Source organism: Triturus cristatus, chromosome 10, assembly GCF_964204655.1.
Source record: "Triturus cristatus chromosome 10, aTriCri1.1, whole genome shotgun sequence".
NCBI classification, from domain to species: domain Eukaryota; kingdom Metazoa; phylum Chordata; class Amphibia; order Caudata; family Salamandridae; genus Triturus; species Triturus cristatus.
Window position 1 is genome coordinate 131000074 of NC_140593.1, and position 19664 is coordinate 131019737.

General features: G+C 45.9%; 1 protein-coding gene across 1 annotated transcript in view; it reads right to left on the minus strand.

Annotated features, from left to right (window-relative positions):
* Nucleotides 1–19664, minus strand: part of LOC146789020 (large ribosomal subunit protein eL14-like) — a 200670-nt gene that overhangs the window by 138199 nt on the left and 42807 nt on the right. The gene's annotated exons all lie outside the window — the stretch shown is intronic.

The following is a 19664-nucleotide window of genomic DNA, read 5'->3' on the forward strand; positions in this document are numbered from 1 at the left end:
GCCCTCGAACACGCCACCCGCAAGCACCACCAGCTCATCCGCACCACCAAGAAGACATCTCTGAAGGATCGACTGGACAACAACGCCCACGACAGCAAGGAACTCTTCAGCATCGTCAAGGAGTTCTCCAACCCCAGCACCGGCAACAACGACATCACCCCCTCACAAGATCTGTGCTACTCCCTCGCCTCGTTTTTCCACCGCAAGATTGCCGACATCCACAACAACTTCGGCACACCACCCTCACACCCAAGCGTAAAACCAACGCCCCCCACCGCCATCCTCCCCACCTGGACCACAGTGACCACCGAAGACACAGCCCACACGATGAATACCATCCACTCCGGATCTCCGACTGACCTACCCCTGCCCCCACCACGTCTTAAACAAGGCCGCCTCCACCATCGCACCCCAACTCCGAGACGTCATCAACACCTCCTTCAACACCGCCACCTACCCGGAGAGTGGAAGCATGCCGAGCTGAACGCCCTACTGAAGAAACCAACAGCAGACCCCACCGATCTGAAGAACTTCCGCCCCATCTTGCTCCTCCCTTTTCCGGCTAAAGTCATCGAGGATCGCCAATAGACAGCTTGCTGCCTTCCTCGAGACAAATGGATCCCTAGACCCCTCGCAGTCCGGTTTCAGAGCCAACCACAGCACCGAGACCGCCCTCATCGCAGCTACCGACGACATACAAGCCCTGCTCTACAACGGGTAAACAGCGGCACTCATCCTCCTGGACCTCTCCGCAGCGTTCGACACTGTCTGCCACCGCACCCCTGTCCAACGCCTCAGCAACACTGGTATCCAAGAGAAGGCACTGAAGTGGATCATCTCGTTGCTCGCCGGAAGAACAGAGAGAGTCCGCCTCCCCCCTTTTTGATCAGAGGTCACCAAAGTCATCTGCGGCGTCCCCCAAGGATCATCACTCAGCCCCACCCTCTTCAACGTCTACATGAGACCCCTCGCTATCATCGCACGCCAACACAACCTCAACATCATCTCCTACGCCGACGACACCAAGCTGATCCGCTCCCTCAATAGAGACCCCGATACCGCCAGAAACATCCTCCACGAAGGGATGAAAGACGTCTCCGAGTGGATGAAGAACAGCCGCCTGAAACTGAACTCAGACAAGACGGAAGTCCTCATCCTGGGACCATCACGCTCCGCTTGGGACGACTACTGGTGGCCCCCAGACCTGGGCACCGCCCCCAAGCCGACAGACCACGCACGCAACCAGGGCTTCATCCTGGACTCCTCCCTCACGATGACCAGAAAAGTCAACGCCGTCTCCTCTTCATGCTTCCACAACCTCAGCTTTCTCCGCAAGATCTTCCGATGGATCACGACAGAAACCAGGAAGACGGTCACCCAGGCCCTCGTCACCAGCCGACTGGACTACGGTAACACACTCTACGCTGGAACAATAGCCAAGCTTTAGAAAAGACTCCAACGCATCCAGAATGCCTCCGCCCGACTCATCCTGGACATCCCCCGACGCAGCTACATCTCCAGCCACCTGAAGGACCTGCACTGGCTCCCCGTCAACAAGAGGATCACCTTCAGGCTCCTCACCCACGCACACAAGTCTCTTCACGACCTGGGCCCCAAGTACCTCAACAACTGCCTGACCTTCCACACGCCAATCCGCCAGCTACGGTCTGCTAGCCTCGCCCTCGCCGCCGTACAACGCATCCAAAGGGCCACCGCCGGAGGCAGATCCTTCTCCTACCTGGCGGCCAAGACATGGAACTCCCTCCCCATCCACCTTCGGTTGACCCAAGACCACCTCGCCTTCAGGAGACAACTCAAGACCGGAATGTTCGAGCAGTAGCAGTCCCCTTCCCCCTAGCGCCTTGAGACCCTTCCGGGTGAGTAGCGTGCTTTAGAAATGTTTTTGATTGATTGATTGATAGATAGATTGATGTATCTGTAAGAAACATTAATTAGTTAGATTCCGCACCGAACCACACAGCCTCCCCGTTCTGCGAACTGACATCTAGGGTTAAGGTTATCCTTTTCAGGACCCTAGACTTTTTTGGCACCAGTGTCGGTCTCTTGCATGGCTCTGCGTTCCTGGCGCGGAAAGCTATGTACAAGAACTGACGTCAGCGCACGAGGGCGGCGTCTAAGTACTCAGACGACGTCATTCCGGCGCACGACGCCAACGACGGACGTGGAGCCGCAGACGACGCCTAGCGATGCGCAAGGGGTATTGCTGACGAAAAATCTTCCAGATCCAGTCTGACGCCTGGGGATATTCTAATGTGAGGAATCTAACTAACTAATGTTTCTTATCGAAGGAAAGTAACTTGTTCTTCATGCTTTTTGTTTTTTTATTGGTGTCTTAGTACCGCCTACTGACTGCCATGGCGTCATTTTCCCTCTTCCCAGTAAATCAACCCCTTTACTACTAAAACCGTTTTGCTTCTCTGTCTCTCGTTGGTCCCTTCCGCTATCTGATAATTGTTGTACCACACCTACAAACCCTTCCCCCCCCCCAAAACATCACATCCTTGCCTTCTTTCATGATGGCACTTCCATTTAAAATTCCATAGGACGCATGGAAATTACATTCCTATTGCATTTTCAGTCTTTGTTTGTCTCGTGATTGGTTGGTGACTTTTCACTATATTTTGTGGGGTGGGGTGTTCTTTGTAGTTTGGGGTATGTGTGTTGTTTGTGTTTAATGTGTTATCCGGAGGTTTGAGTGCATGCTTAGTATATTTTATAGTGCATTGTGTGGGTGTTTGAGTGAGGAGAATTTCTTGTGGGATTTTTCAACGCGCATGTATTCTGTAGTTGAGGGATGGTTTCTTTGTCATGGGCAGGGCGCGTGCCTTTGACGATAAGGATGACGAGGTCGGTGAGCTTTGGAGGTAGGATGCTTTGCCTACGCCTGCTATGCGGTTTTAGCTGTGCAGCTAAAGTTAGAGGAGACATGCAGCTGGAGTGGCTGTCTCCTTCCCATAATCATCCTCACATTTTGAGATTCTTCTGTTCCCAGAAAATCTTCACACACACAACATAAGGCACAAGAGCCGTTTTCTGCAGAGAACAAAGTTGGCCCGGCAAACCAATGCAGATATGACTCTCTGCACAGCACATTTTTCACAATAAATCATTTTGAAAACGAAAAAATGCCGTGAAATACACAATAGTATGCGAGTGCTTTTTAAAAAAAATGCAGTTCTCAGGAACACAGCTATATTGAGCCGCTGACCTCCTCACCTTGCCGGGGCACATTGTGCCCTGGAATTTGGAAATCACCTCTGTCGTGACATAGAGATACCCTACGACTTCAAGATCGAACCAGTAGCGGCACAAATCATTTTGTGTCAACAGGCATTTATCCAAATTGAAAGGTCTCAATATTGTTGCTGCGTTAGCTCGGTTAAGTAGAAAGCAGTCAATTCAATTCAATAGTTCTTTATTCGATGGTTAAAAATCATCATAAAAGATTGCACAATTATCCATTTAAGACAATATTAAAGCACAATTATCCATTTAAGACAATATTAAATCAATTCATAGAACATTGAATGATACTATATGTATGCAAATATATCATTAGTCACATACCAATCACAGACGTGAGGTGCCTATAACTATCACAGTGCCAATTCTGCAGGCTTCCTAGATGGAGCTACCCTCTGGAAACTCTGAGTCTAAATGCAAATTTTAGAAAACTTATCACTGCACATAAAGTCAATGGGTCACTAGCCCTTTGTAGAAAAGTCAAGGCCTCCTTTGCCCGAGTGAATCTTTCCTTTTTCAAAATGCCTATCAAAAATCTGCGTCTAGGGAGGCTAAACATAGGACATAAAAGTACAAAATGAAGGGTGTCCTGCGGAGACCTATTGTCGCAGCCGCAGGGACCCTTCTGCTCAATAGAACTGTTAAAACCAGCTGGTTCAGCCAATAAATAAGGTAAAAAATTGAGCCTAAAACGTGCCATTAAAAACCTCTCTTGGGCATTATAAAGGACACACAGATATGGTTCCAACCCACTAGTCGTTACGAGCAAGTTATGGGCGCTCACCGAGGGTTTAGTCTCTTCTAATGTACTCCTATCTGCTGCTCTAAGTTCCAGGAAGCTTCTCTTTAGTTTTAACTTATCCTGTACCGTGATCGATGAAGGGTTAAGGAACATCTCTGAATAACCCATGTTTTCCAAGGTATTCTTGATATAGCTAATCCATGGGATTTTCAAATATTTGTCTCTTCCCCGACAGTCTTGCATGATCGTCCTGCTCAGTGCTGCTTCAGGGTTCGTCCATAATTTCAGCCAGGCCAAAATAGGTCTGAACTTGATCAGATCCTCTATATAGGGTCTTCCAAGTTCTTTGTGGGCAATAACAGCTGGCGTACAGTTGGGGGCGTTCAATATCGAACGAAATATTTTGTTTTCTTCCCTTTGTATACCGTCCAAGTTTATAAAACCCCAAACTTCTGAACCATACATAGTTTTAGGGCAACACATTGAACCGTATAAATTGATTGTTTGTTCTGGGCTCCAACGGCCAACTTTTCTCCCATAACCGGAGATTGCACCAAAGGATGCAACCAATTTTCCACTTCTTTCTTGTGCAAGGGGTGTAAATTTTAAGGAATCGTCAAATAGCACCCCTAAATAAGAGAATGTTTGCACCCTTTCAAGGGTATGGGTACCAATCCTATAGGTAAAGCCGGTCAATGGCCTATGGCCTGCTGTCATCACATATGATTTTTTTAAATTGACAGACAGGTCAATTGTCTCCATGAATTTCACGAACCCATCGATGAGGATCTGCAGACTCTTGGGAGTCCGTGCCAGCAGAACCGCATCGTCTGCATACAGCAGCACTGGGATATTACGGGTCCCAACCCTTGGGCAATCTACTTTTAAATTGTTGAGGGATTGTTCCAGGTTATTAATGTACAGTGAAAACAAAAAAGGGGCTAAGATGCATCCCTGCCTCACTCCACTTGTGCATCCAAAGGATTCAGTCAGGCCCCCATCTTTGTTGTACCGTACCCTGGCCGAGGTATCACTATGTAATTCCCTTAAAATGTGTATTAACCCTGGGTCAATTCCAAACTGACTCATCATGGCCCATAACTTGTTCCTGTTAACATGGTCAAATGCAGCGGCCAAGTCCATGAACCCCAGGTACATAGCTTCGTTGCTGGTCTTGGTGTATTTTGCTACCAGCATATATAGGTTCAGGCATTGGTCGGTGGTTGACCTGCCAGTCCTGAATCCGTACTGGACATCTGAGATTATATTGTTGTCCTCAGCCCACTCGGTCAAACGGGTCAAGACTACCCTACCCAAAATTTTAGCAGTAACGTCTATTAAAGATATGGGCCGATAGCATTGGGGGTCATCCTTACTCCCTTTTTTAAAAATAGGGACTATAATGGCCGTTGACCATGAACGTGGCAAAACGGTCATAATAGCAGCGTTCAGCACTCTAGTAACAATGGGGGCCCACAGATCCACTTGACTTAAAAATAAATCTGGGGGGATCCCATCTGGGCCCGGGGCTTTGTTCTTGGTAAGTCCCTCAATACCCAATCTAATCTCTTCCAGAGAGAATACCACTTGGTTACTCGTAATGATCGTCCCCTGCTCCTGCAGTGAAGTATCTTGCCCATGGTTGTATAGCCCCTCAAAATGGGTGATCCATTGTTCAGGGAGGATATTTGAGGCAATCTCCGGGGCATTATTGTCTTGAAAACCGGGAGAGTTTATTAATCTCCAAAATGCGGTGATATCCCTGTTTTCAGATGCCTCCTGGAGCGTGACTTTCCGTCTTTTTAGGTCCTTCTTATAAGCTAGCCTACATGTTTTAACTACATCCTGGTCCCTCGGGTTGCTACACAAAGCCATTTTTAAATTCTTCAGTGCTTGTGTGCAACCCCTATCAAACCATTTTGGTGAATCTGAATGGGGTTTCTTAGGGGCCTTGGCCAACAATAGTTCGTTCACCAGACGCGTTATTTGGTCGAACGCTTTTATAAGGCAGGCCCCATCCACCAGTGGATCTAAGCACTCGTCGATGAAGGACTTGCCTTTTTCCATCAAAGTATTATAGAATCTGGGCCCATCTATTTTTGCCCACTTAAGCCTTCTGCCCTGTGCCGTCACAATTTCCATAAAAGTGCCATCCACTGACTTAGTTTTTTGCTGACCTTGGAGCAGAAGATCCATTACCAGCGGATTGTGGTCGCTAAAAGGGCTCCACTCGATGTCTACCTTGGTAATGCGTCTTTTTAGGCCTCTCGAAACAAATATGTAATCTATATAGGACGAACACCCTCTCCCCTTAAAAGTCGGGGGGATAGTTCCATCCGGTCCTGGAGTGATCCTATCGACTGTATGCTCAAGATCAAAGGAGTGGATCAGCTTACCCCATTCCAGGCCAGTTGACGAGTGGCTAAAGTGGGGTCCCTTTTCTAAGGAGCAGTTAGACCAATTAGCATTAAAGTGTAACAGGACACTTCAGAGTAGAAAGATCGCTTTCCGAGGCGTTGGCATTATACACATTGAACAAAACCAGGCCCAGCCCTTTGTTTCTAAACCTAAGGGCCTGTATGTTCCGTGTGGACCAATCCACCTTAGACCATTTGCCTTCTATGTTTAGGTCGATATATGTGAGCAGGCCTCCCTTGGCCCTGCCTGAGAGGGTTTTCTGGGCGGGTATGAAGAAGCATTTGTAACCGGCTATTTGGTAGTGAGTGTTATCAGTGGCCCAGGTTTCCTGCAGACAGATGATATGGAAAGGCGACATGAACTGCTGCCATTCCTTGTTGTTAAATTTTCCTGCAATACCTGCAATATTCCACGAGATAATTCTCAAGCCCTCTTTTTCGGTAATAGCGGGCCCTACCACTGCCAGTTCTTGATTAATGATAAGTCCTCCCCCAGTTTCCTTTCCAGGGGATTGGATCTGTAAGTTACTGGCTTGGTTGCTTCGCTTGGTCACTAGAGTGACTGACTCGGGGGGGTGTGTATACACCGCCCACACCCTGAATGTCTAATGCTCCTTGGGTTTTTGCTAAGATCCCAGACCTCTCTCCACCAAGTGCTAAATGCCCTTCATCCACGGGTGACCCATATCCCGAAAAGACTTCATCCAGCAGGCCTATACAATCCATGTCAACCTGTACTAAAGAGGAGTGAGGGTTACACAGTCAATCAATCTCCTCTAGTGACCTTAAAGGGGCGAACCTGTTTACCCAGGACTGGTGTCCTCCATCCCGGACCCCCGTAGCTTGATGGGCGAAATTCAGACCTCTGTTTGACCCAGGGTGTCTTCCCTCGGCCTGTCTCCACCCATAATGCAGTCCCTCATTCAGTACCTGTTGCTTTGAATAAAAGAAACTAAGTGGCAAGGGCCTTATACTTGTCATACTTCTCGAGGGTCCCAAACTCAAAATATGCTCCACCACCCTGCTGTCCCTAAAATTGGCAATGATGCAGTTTCCCTCGATAGTTTTCGGGCTCCTCCCTACCCAGTTCACTCGTCTAACCAAAAGGATTTCCCCAACCTGGTTGTTGGCAATAGGTTTATTCTGGTTAAGCCAGAAGATGAGTTTATTTTTTAGCTCCTCTTGGGATTCTTTCTGTGTTTCTTTGAGTTCTGGGACCCCTGCAAACACAACGACCAACGGACAAGCCTCGGGTGGAAGGTTAATCGTGGGGAATTGCTTATATGTAGGGGAAGGACTCTTTTCGTGGGCAGCTACAACGTTTAAGGGGCCGGCCAAAGTCTCAGACTGTACGTCTGGATTCTGTTTGCCTGGTCCTTTATCCGGGCGCCGGGTGCTCTCACTAGCAATGTCATTACTAGCCACCTGTCCATGGGGGATGGGAGGCTCATGAATTTGTGCTAAAATTGTGTGTGTATTCCTACTCTCGTTGGCGTTAGGCACCTTTTTAGTGACTATGTGGGTCGCTCGGGGGCTAGTGTGGGTACTCGGGGCACCTGTCTGGGGGTCTTTAGACACTCTGTTTTTTATCTCACTTAATATTTTATCTAGTCTGCTTGTGACCGGCTTTAATAGATTAACAATCAATAATTCAATCTGGGCCTGAAGGTCTGACATGATCTTATTTAACCAAATTGGAGCATCTGTCTGGGGGCTTGTCTGGGAGGCACGCTCGAACCCACAAGAGTTTCTATTAGTGGGGTTAGTGGATGGGGCTACACTATTCGTGATCTTTCGCTTTTTAGGGGCGCACTTATTTTTTATGCGTGTAGCAGTGCGTTTGATGTGACCTGCCTCCTTCTTCTTACTGGTGAACGTGGGTTGGGCACATGGGAAGTCTCTCTCACTGGTATCTATAGTGCTGGGAGGTGAAATGAGTAAGACCTCCTGCTCCCGGTCTCGTGTTCTTTCAACTAGGTCAGGGTCAGTGTCAGGGGTTAAAGAGAGACGCCTCTCGGTTCGCTCAATTTCACTGGATACAGCCCCCAGCGCTCTTTTTAGCATACGGTCAATAGCCGTAGGCTGCATTATGACTGGAAAAACCGAGCTATTGGCTTCTTTCTGTACCTGAGAGGCATTGGGAATACAACGCTTAGATCTTAATAACCGTGTCTGACTTTTATCAGCCATAATACAGGTCAGACACGTGTGCAAGTATTATGGATAGTTTTAGTCTCCCACCTTTTGCAGCACTAACTTTGAGTCACACTTAATGTTCACAAGTCCTGCTGCCCACCCCGGGCGCTGAAAGAGTCACAGTAAAAAGGGTTATAATATGACCAGCAATGTTCGTAGAGTCTCGAATGGTATTACTCACAATGGGATGTCCAGGGCGAATGATAAATAGGGTGGCCCAGCCCGGCCTCTTCTGGCCACAGACGGCCCGCCCTCTGCCCGGGCTCAGCCCGGCGTCGCCCGCGCGCGTCCCGCGACGCGGGGGGAGCCTCGACTGAAGTAGCGCCTCCGGGCGCGCTTTCCGCCGGATGTGGGCGGGTCACTGAGAGGCTGCTGGGGGCTGTAGTCCTCCTCCACGGCGGCCTCGGTGCAACAAGAGGCGGCGAGGGTGACTACCGGCGACTCTGCCCCCCAGCCCTGGAGCCAGGTGAGACTGCTGGGTGGTGCTGCTTTGGCTGTTACTCAAGGTTAGGTCCCCTACAGTCATTTACACGCCCGGCTGCCTTTGTGCTCTTTGGCCCTTTCCATTGGAGGCCGCCTGGGCTGAGATTGCACCTGCAGTGCTTAGATCGGCCTCGGCAGCTTTACAAACGCTGCAAGCCTCGCTTCGCTGCCACCTCAATCTCGCCGTCAATCTTCGTTTTCATAATTGAAACATGTTGCTTTGTGAGGGTGTGCTCCTCCCCTTGTGCCAGCCCTGGTGGTCAGTATCCCAACTTTGCATCATCGTCACAAGACTTGTGCACTTCTTTGGCATGTGACCACTTTCACAACAACATGGGATGTGGCCGCCCATAACCATTCCACAACATCCGATACAAACACAGCTCTTTCTGTTTTAGCACCCAAGATGATATGATGCATTGCTTAAAACGTTAAATTTCCCAAAGGCGAAACCCGTTGCATTTCAAATGCTTTTTTTTTGAGGGACACTGTCTTTATCACAACCATTTATCGGTGGTACTTAAAGACTTATTGGAGGTTGGGTCCATGGAATCTTCATGTGCAAGATTCAAATAACATACCATTTCAGTTGCGACCATCTGTACACTCTGATCTCCGTTGGACATCACTTAAGGAATACATAATACAAGAGGGGAGATTCATGCTGCTCCTGGTATCGTGATCTTACTTGTCTTTTTTTCTGCAAAGTCTGTGTCTGTGCTCTACACAGGTTATTGAACATGCCTGTGGTTATCAAACACACCAGAAGGAATATCCCTTGGAGAGAAGGAGTCAATTCAATGCATCTCCGAAAACATTAACGCTGCTGCAAATTTTGCCAATTGTGGGCTCCAATGCACTCCGACATGCTGAGTAACACAGATTATAGTTCAGCATCACTATCGAGGCATGCGCAGTCTTGACAATAACTTTGAGGCCTGTTTCACCCATTGGAAACCCTTTAACAGAACCCCTGTACAATGAGTGAACTTGCATAGGCTGCTTGGCTCTCTAATCCATAGATCTTCAGGCTCAAATAAGTTACTAACTCCAGCATCCTCTTCTACAAAGATCTCCGACCCCATCACATTATCTGTAATTTGTGTGCCTGCATCTCTTGACTAGAGGTCCTCGTGCTACTCGTGTTCATTCAGTCCGTCACTTGTACCAAGGGTCAGGTTACGCACCTGTGTGCTCCAACACTTACATGTTGCCTCCTCCGACTCACATGCATGTGCGGAGTCCCTTTGACCTTGCTGTTCTTGACACTGCTTCCTTCTTTTTTGTTAACCTCATTGTTTTTAACTGGCAAGGCATGTTTGTGTTCCTGTCGCACAGTGACTCCTTTGTGCTGTACATCAGAGATTGGGACAGCTCGTATCCGGCCCCTGGTCGTCTAAGGCGTCTCCTCGTCCACAGAGCTGCTACTTAAAGGACACCATCAACATCTCCTGCATTCTGACATTGTTGGACATTCGTCTTCAGTGCCTCATGTTCACTTTTGAGTGTATTAAACTCTGTTACCTTTGCTTGCAGGTACCTCTTAACTTTCTATCAGCTTTGGGTTCCACCGGTCTCCTTCATTTTATTATCCAGTCTTTACTTTTTAAGTCATTCATTTTTGTTCTATGCCTTTTTAAAAACGGCACGTCACAGTATCCGTAAAAGAAGCATATCAGCTACAATTCTCTCCATCCACGGCTACGAGACGCACCAGCTTGCAACAGGTACGAAAAGAGCAACAAGCAGTGTGTACGACACGAACACATCTTTAATCCCATTGCACAGGCCAAAGAAGTACTCTACATCTATGACCGGATCAGGAACCGACGCCAACAGCGCAGGCGGTAAGTCAGACACCAACCACACAAAAAAAAACACGTACCCGCAATCTGTAGTCTGATGTTCACTCGCGCGTGTTTCTCCACTTTGTTCGCGCTGACTTTCATACGTGTCGGTTTCAGAGATCTCTATTACTTGTGTTCCCGGTTTTCTGTGCGTGTCGGTTATGCTGCTTGGGCTTTGTGCGAGTAGATCAGGGTTTACACACATTGCATCGTACAGCACAGATCGGATATCGCGGTTAGTTGTCGGTCGGGTTCATTCCAGGATTGTGTCGGTTGTTGCAACTAGCATTTGTTTTCCAGCCAGATCATTGTTTTCCCTATGGCTCGGTTGTAAGGCTTGTATTCCGTACATGACGTTTGTAATTCACACGCGTTGCATTGTACTGCACGGGTCATAGGGTGCCGGTCCATGTCTGTTTGTTGCTTGTCCGGCTCCGTGTCAGTCGGTACGTTTTGTGGACGGAATCTGAATCGGCCCCTCTGTGTGCTTTTTTTTTTTGTCACTTAACCTATACCATATCATTTGGCATTGTGAACATAAGTGCTTTATAGTCCTTCTCGAGTAAACATGAAATCTGTTCTGCAAATCTACCACTTATAGAGCTTTGTAAAGTTGTTTTTGCAAACTGGAATCACCAAAAGTGTTCTCTCTATTGGTGCACGATGCTACACTTTCATAATTGAGAACCATATTCCAAGCCAGTTTTTAAAAGGGTGGATTTTAATATTATTCAAACAAAAAACTTTTTATTGTGGTTAGTACTGGGTTTTGCCATGTGGCACGACCCTACACCCCTATAAACATACTTTAATAATGAATAGTAAACATTATAAATGGAAACATTACAGTCTAATTTCATAATGAGGCATAAGAACTATTGTGAATAATTTTGTTAGTAATTGTGTTAAATTTACAATTCATATGAGGTTATATTTATGTCTATAGAATTGAATTTAATTTAATGTTCTAGACCTATGTTGATACGAACAGATATTTTAAAGTAAAAATAACATTTAGTTATTGCGTTTGTCTTTCTGAGTATGTTTTTACAACAAATTTCACTTAATTCACCACAGGTATTGAAACCTCTTACAAAGAAAATTTTACTGTATGACTCATTGACAACAAATCCCCAAAGTTACGAAAAGTTATTGACTAATTGGAGGTACCCTTTCCCCAAAATTATTTGCTTTTTCTATTTTGTATTTGTAAGATTTCTTTAAAAAAAAAAAATCATGTAATGTTATTTTTCCATTATAACATTATTGGAGACCATGTTTTTTTATTGTTTGTTAAGGATTACTTCAGATGGAAAACCAGTACATTTGTAACATCTTAATTCATATGTCTCAAAAGCACTTTCCTACAGGGTGTGAAGCGTCCAGGCTACCGTGATTGGGAATTGGTGGTACAATGTACCCAAAAGCAAAGAGACGTCTTCAATTGCGGTGTTTTTTGCATGATGGTAACGAATTTTCAAGTTATTATTAACCTTAACTGGTGTTAATAAATGTAACAGTGGATAATTGTAAATTAAATAATAACTGATTGCATTGATTTTTAGTAATAATTTTTTTAACAAATTTTATAAAATAGTCACAAGGGCTTTTTCTGAAATAATTTGCAGGAGAGGGAGAGTTCATTGATGATAAAAAGCCAGTGTCATGTAAAAACACTTAAAGACACATTGATCCGGATTACGATGTCGGTTTTGAATCGCATTAAACCTTCATGATTGCGTAAGCCGAATTCCCAACAAGGAGTCCAAGTTCATATTTTCAAATTTTGAATCTGATATCTGAGTTTGCTATGTGAAACAGAATTTTTTCAATTGCACCTTATGCTGATCTTCGCAGCACAAGCCACATTAAAAAAAAAAAAAAGTTTAATGAACACTGCACAGTCTTGCAGGCTTCTTGAGGTGGCAGCCACATGTGGCTTGTATTTGATGTGGCACTACATGTGCCCACAACTACACAATGTGGAGGACAAGGGGAGTATGCAGCCCTGTTAGTGGTTACCAAAGTCATTTTTCAAAAGACTTTTAATTGGTGTTTGGCCATTGTGAAAGTGCTGGATAAAAAACCAAAATGTGCCTTGAAAGTGGAAGCAAGGCTGTATCGGTTGCCTTTCAGAGATTAGATTGCTGACGGCGGCACAGACTAAGTTAAATTGCCCATTGGAAGCAGGTTGGGATTCCAGCTTGGGTATCAACAAAACCAAAAGTAGTGTAATAATGTGGTTTGATTGAGAACTCTGATGTTGTTCCGAATAACGGAAATAAGATGTTGTATGGCTTTGAAAATGACATCCTATTAACACAATATTTGTTTTTACGCACAATAATGTAAAACACGATCTTTTTAATAACATAGACAGTTTACTCTAAATTAATTAAGGAAAGTAAGAATTTCCAATATTTTGTTAGTTTGCAGATCACTACCTCAGTCATCAGTCGCTTACAGAAATTACCCAAAATCCTAAATGTATGGATGATTTAAGAATCAAGATTGCGATTGATCTAATGGAGTCATCAGGTTAGAGTTTAAAAATGTATATGTCTCTTTTTGGTTTATATGTAATCCCTTTGTGGCAACTGAATGTTTTGATTCCATTGCTAATTATTAATAAATATAAAAGTGTGAATATTATTTAAAATTAAATGTAAATGTTTGAGTATGTTAAAAAATGTCATTTGTCTTGCCATTACGTTTGGAAAAATTATTACACCGTCAAAGAAGTATGTCAAGTTTAGAATATAAAATATATATTTTTTTGGTAATTATTGAATATTACCTATATGATCTGTACTTAGGGGCTGATTTAGATGGCAGTCGGACATAAGTCCGCCCACCATATTAATGGTGATGTGACCGGCAGCCAGATTTCCGGCAGTCCCAACATCCCAATTCGGATGCGCCCCCCATTAGGGCAGGTGCATACTGTCCATTTAACATTGCGAACGGTGCTGCAGGCAACAGCACATTCCGCAATGTTAAAAGGCTCTTATGTGCATTTTAAACGTACAAAGTATCAGGCACAAGGTGGTGCATGCCACCTTGTTCATGGAAAATATTTGTGTGTACCCGTACACCCCAAAGGCACAGTGCGACCACACATAGTGCTTAATAAACGTGCACCAAAATAGACTATCAGTCTGTCTCTTTGGAGGCTGGATATCCGCCGCAAAAATACATATGGACGGGCTCATACTAATAACTAGGGCGGTGCGTGTAAAGCACCGTAGCAATGAAGACCTTTTTAAGGGTTACACAAGTCAGACAGAAAATGACCGACTTGCAAGACACGCCGTGTAAAAAATGTGATTTCCACCGCCATCCGAATTTTGGGGTGGTTGAATCACATTGTGATGGTGGGAGGATCAACACCACCGGCGGGGGGGGTGGTGATCCTGCTGCCATCATAAAGAGCCACTTTTTAAAAAAATGGATGATTAGACTTGTAGCAATGAATCCGTTAATGTAACAACAGACATGCTTCTCTCTTTACATGTATTACTTGGTATGCATTTAAACATGCACATTATCTGCCATCATAGAATTCCTTAATATGTGGTTAAACATGCAATTTTTTCAAAATTGTAATATTCTTAATTTCCTTGATTCTAGACATATGCAAAAAAAATAGTAATTTTTATAAAGTTAAAAACATGTAATTGAAACATCAGATAAGTGTAATTTCTATTTTATTTTAATATTAAGATGTTCTAATTTAACTTAATATTACATCTAGATTCTGTTTACGAGTTCTGCGGGGTCTGCAACGAAAAGAAGTCACCTGAAGATGAACATCAATTTCTGGTAATTTTTTATTTTTTATAGCAATAATATTTGTAAATATGTGAATAAAAATAACTTGGAAAGCAGAATAAACTTATTTTTCAGGAATAATTTTATTAAATTTAAATTTTACATAATGCACCTACATTTTTTTTAACAGATCTACAGTGTTCCTTCCCACAAATAGTTTTTGATAAATGTGGTAAATTGTTAATGCTTCTGGTAATTGGATGACCGGAACACTTGTGTCAGCTTGGGGGTGGCTCATCTACCCAATGCCTCTCAGGCAGTGCGAACGAGAAATTACAACTTTGTCACTGGAGCATCACTGTGACTGCCAGCTCTTCCACCACCATGAAAATTATGGTATAAAGGAAATGAATGAGGCATTGCAGAGGCCCCGTGCTTAAAATGCATGTGCATGTACACCGGGTGTGATTACTTTTGCCCACCTGTGCGCATGTTGATTGGTTCATGGACCACATGGTTTTAGAGTTAATGATGTGCATGAAACATGTAGTGCAGTTCTATTCCAAAGAGGCACCTCCGTGGGTACTCTCTGAAAATTTTGCAGGAATGGTTTTGCATAGATTTGAAGAGCAACGCGTCCCCTCAGTCCAATATTAGTCATTAGATAGCTCCAAAGCGGAGGTAGACTAGCGGTCCATGACTTAGATGTAAGTTATATGGCTTGCCACTTGTCCCGGCTGATGCAGTGTCAAATAAAAAAAGGTAACGTAACACGGATCCTCCAGATGCCATAGCTCTATCAAAGATCCATTTACTGGTGCGGCAGAACATATTTGAAGACACAATGTAAACCATGTTGGTGGACAGCTTCTGAGCTATAAAGATGAGATTGGTCAAGACACCATACTCCATGGACCTACCTATCTCAATACTAAGTGGTCTTACACAGTGAGACTAGTGGTCGGTGTATGAGTTCTGGGTAGGGACGGGTCAGAATTTAAATAGGGGACTAATACCAATATTGTACACTGCTCACATTCATTGTAATACAAGCAGAATAATAGTTTCGGGAATGAAACTTCCTGACGCATGTGGGCCTTGCCATAAGAATTAGAAAACAGTGGGGATTGAGAGGCATTGAGCCGCAAATCTCAGACGTCTTTAGATATGTTGCTGTATCTGCTTTGAGGATGAAGACTGTCTCCTAGTTCTCAAAAGCAATGAGGCAAGAAATGCAAAGTACCGGTTGGAAATTACAGTGAGAATAAGACATGTGGATGCAGATCCCAGATGTTGAGTCGGTGGAAGATTCATTAGCGTAACCTTAAAATTATCTAACAATACACAATTATAGAAAATCTAAATACTGGATAGAGCATACCTCACCACGGCATGTAATATGAGGTATTTTGTGATGGAGGCAGCAGCATGCCAAAAATGGGGAGAGAGAGAGAGTGACATATAATTAGTTTATTTGTGAGCTGCAGTAAACAAAAGTCCTTTTGGGAGTATGTGTTTCAACAGAGTGTTTTCTCCACTATTGACGTATGATAGTGTCCACACATGTTTCTGGATAAACTTATGAAATTAAAAATGAAAGAAATATAACGTCATTTCTTATGGAGAAAATATGAAGAAAAAAATAGAAAAACCTTTATATTGTTAACAATAACGAAGCCAAAGGGTCTTTGTGGTAAGAAGGCAGATATTGCGCTGGGTCGTTTTATGGACTCCCGGGCTACGGGCAAGTCCTTAGGTCTCTCGTACCCACGGCAGCAAACTTCTGCCTTTCGCACCTTTTGTGGCCAAGGAAGGGGTGCCTCCTCACGTCCGCCGACCCACCGGCCAACAAAACAACCTGCATGAGGTCAGGGGCGTGGTTTTCCACAGAGCCGGTATGGGAGGACAATGTGCCGGTCATTACACATCCACCCCGACACCATCCGACTCAAAGGCCTACAAGTCCGAGATTTCTGGACCATCCCACCACAGTGGGTGGCATGGTTTGCCCTCACCTGCTCCACTGGTGGTCCATTACTTAGGACAGGTGGGTGCTGCAAATAGTCCAAAGGGGCTACTCCCTCCCCTTCGAGACGAACCCTCCAGCCATGCCACCGCAATACCACCAAAAGTCGTAGGATCACTTGAATCTGCTGCGGGAGGATTTTACGGCCCTCTTGGCAAAAGAGGCCGTCGAGCGCGTTCCTGGGCCTGAAGTAGGTCGTGGTTGCTATTCCCACTACTTTCTGGTTCTAAAGAAGGGCAAAGGGGGCCTACGCACTATCTTGGACCTCATGAGCTTCAACGCCTTGCTTATGAAGGAGCGGGTCAAGATGCTCATGCTAGCTCCGGTTCTGGCTGCCCTCAATCCTGTAGACTGGATGGTAGTGTTAGACTTGGAGGACGCTTACTTTCACATCCCCGTCCTGCCGGCCCATCGGCGTTACCTGCGGTTCACTGTGGGTCAGGAGCACTTTCAGTTCACCGTGCTCCCCTTCGGCCTCACCAGTGCCACTCGGGTGTTCACACAAGTGATGGTGGTGTTTGCAGGTCATCTGCGCAGATGAGGGGTTACAGTCTTCCCCTATCTCGACGACTGGTTGTTGAAGGCGGGCTCGCCTCAGCAAGTCTTCTCCCACCTCCAGACTACGGCCAACCTCCTGCATCCACTGGTGTTCTCCATCAATGTGCCAAAGTCGCACCAGAGTCACTGCCAGAAGCTCCTTTTCATCGGAGCCTTTTTCGATTTGGCACATTTCCGGGTCTATCCACTGGAGCAGCGGGTCCGTGATATTCAAGCTCTGATTCCCATCTTTCCGCCTCTATCCTTGCTTTCGGTCAGGTTGGTGCTGCGGATTCTGTGGCTGATGGCCTCCTGCATCCTGTTAGTGAATTACGCCAGGCGGCGCATGCGTGCTCTGCAATGGAAACATAAGTTTCAGTGGGCCCAGCATAGAGTCAACCTATCCGACCATGTCTTGATCTCGGATGGCACTGCGAAACAATTGCATTGGTGGTTCACGGACAGCGATTGGGTCAAGGGCAGATGCCTCTCCCTAACCCCAACCGGAGCATGTAGTAGTGACGGATGACTCCCTCCTGTCTTGGGGGGGCCATATGGGAGAGGCGGAGATCAGTGACCTATGGTCTCCGGCTGAGTCTCGACTCCATATCAACATGCTTGGAGCTGAGAGCCATCCGACTAGCACTGAAAGCCTTCCTTCGCTCTTTCCGGGGAAGTGTCGTGCAGGTGTTGACGGACAACACCACCGCCATGTGGTATTGCAGCAAACATGGCGGGGTAGGGTCGTTGACGCTTTGTCAGGAGGCTCTGCGCCTCTGGACATGGCTGGAACACAAGGGCATCACCATGGTGGTTCAACATCTGGCGGGCTCTCTGAACACCAGAGCAGACTAACTCATCCGCCGGTGCATGGTGGATCATAAATAACGTCTGAACTCGGACTTGGCGCAAGGTCTCTTTCTACAGTGGGAAGACCCTTGTTTAGATCTATTCACCAACAAAGAGAACGCGCAATGTCAGCAGTTCTGTGTGTTTGAATTTGCAAAAAGGCACTCGCTCTGAGACGCTTTTCGTCGCGAGCGGAGTTGCGGTATGTTGTACACATTTACGCCTATACCACTTCTGCCCAGAGGGCTGAAGAAGATAAGGCACGCCCGGGCCCTAGTCAAATTAGTGGCTCAGGATTGGGCACGAAGGTACTGGTATCCAGAGCTACTCGGTATGTTAACCGATCCTCCGATACGTCTGCCTCTTCAGGAGGACCTTATGTCGCAGCAACAGGGGGCGTTCCTTCACCAGAACCTGTCCAGCCTTCACCTCCATGCGTGGAGTTTCAGCGCCGGCAGTTGATGCCATTTGACTTGCCTCCTGAAGTCTGGGATGTCATTCTGGCCGCAAGGCGTCCCTCAACAAAAACGGTATACGCCTACAGGTGGAACAAATTTGTGGAATGGTGCACAGCAAAGGCTGTGGATCTCCTTTACGCCCGTTTCTCAGGTTCTCCTCTTTATTCATTCTTTTGGCCAGCAGCGCTCAGCTATGGGGACCTTTGAAGGTTATGTTTATGCAATCTCTAAATTATAGAGGCTTCCTGATCAGCCTTCTCTTTTCAAGTCCCCTGTAGTTTCACATTTTCATAAAAGCATTACCCACATGTTCCCTCCTGTCCCTTTCGTAATGCCTCAGTGGGATTTGAATCATGTCCTGACATTTCTGATGTGCGCTCCCTTTGAGCCTCTTCATAATTGTCCCCTTCGTCTTCTGACTCTTAAGACTGCTTTCCTGTTAGATGTCACCTGGGCTAGACGGGTGAGTGAGCTCCAGGCTCTATCATCTAAGCCTCCTTTTCTGTATGTTCATACGGACAAGGTTGTCCTCCGGACTCGTCATTCTTTTCTACGGAAAGTGGTGACACCCTTTCACTCTGTCACCTTGCCCACCTTCTTTCCTGCTCTGCATCGTCCAAAAGAGGAAGAGAGGCTCCACCGTCTGGATCAAAAATGTGTGCTCTCCTTGTATTTGGACGTGATCAAACATTTCCGGGAGGAGGACTAAATTTTAGTTATATACGTAGGTGCTAAGAAGGGGAAAGCTGTACACAAGAAGACCATGTCAAGGTGGGTCGTTTTGTGTATAAAGATCAGTTATTATTTGACTAAAAAGGACCCTCCTGTTGGGCTGGGAGCCCATTCCACCCGGGCCACAGCGGATACAACTGCCCTGGGACGGGGAGTCCCTTTGCAGGACATCTGTCCAGCGGCGACGTGGGCTTCACTGCACATGTTCGCCAGGCATTATTGCCTAGATAGCGAAGTAAGGAGTGATGGCTTCTTTGGCAGTTCTGTTCTCCAGGACTTTGTGTTGTGATCTTGGTTTGCAGACCCACCACCGGTGTTGGTATTGCTGTGGTATCTATTCTA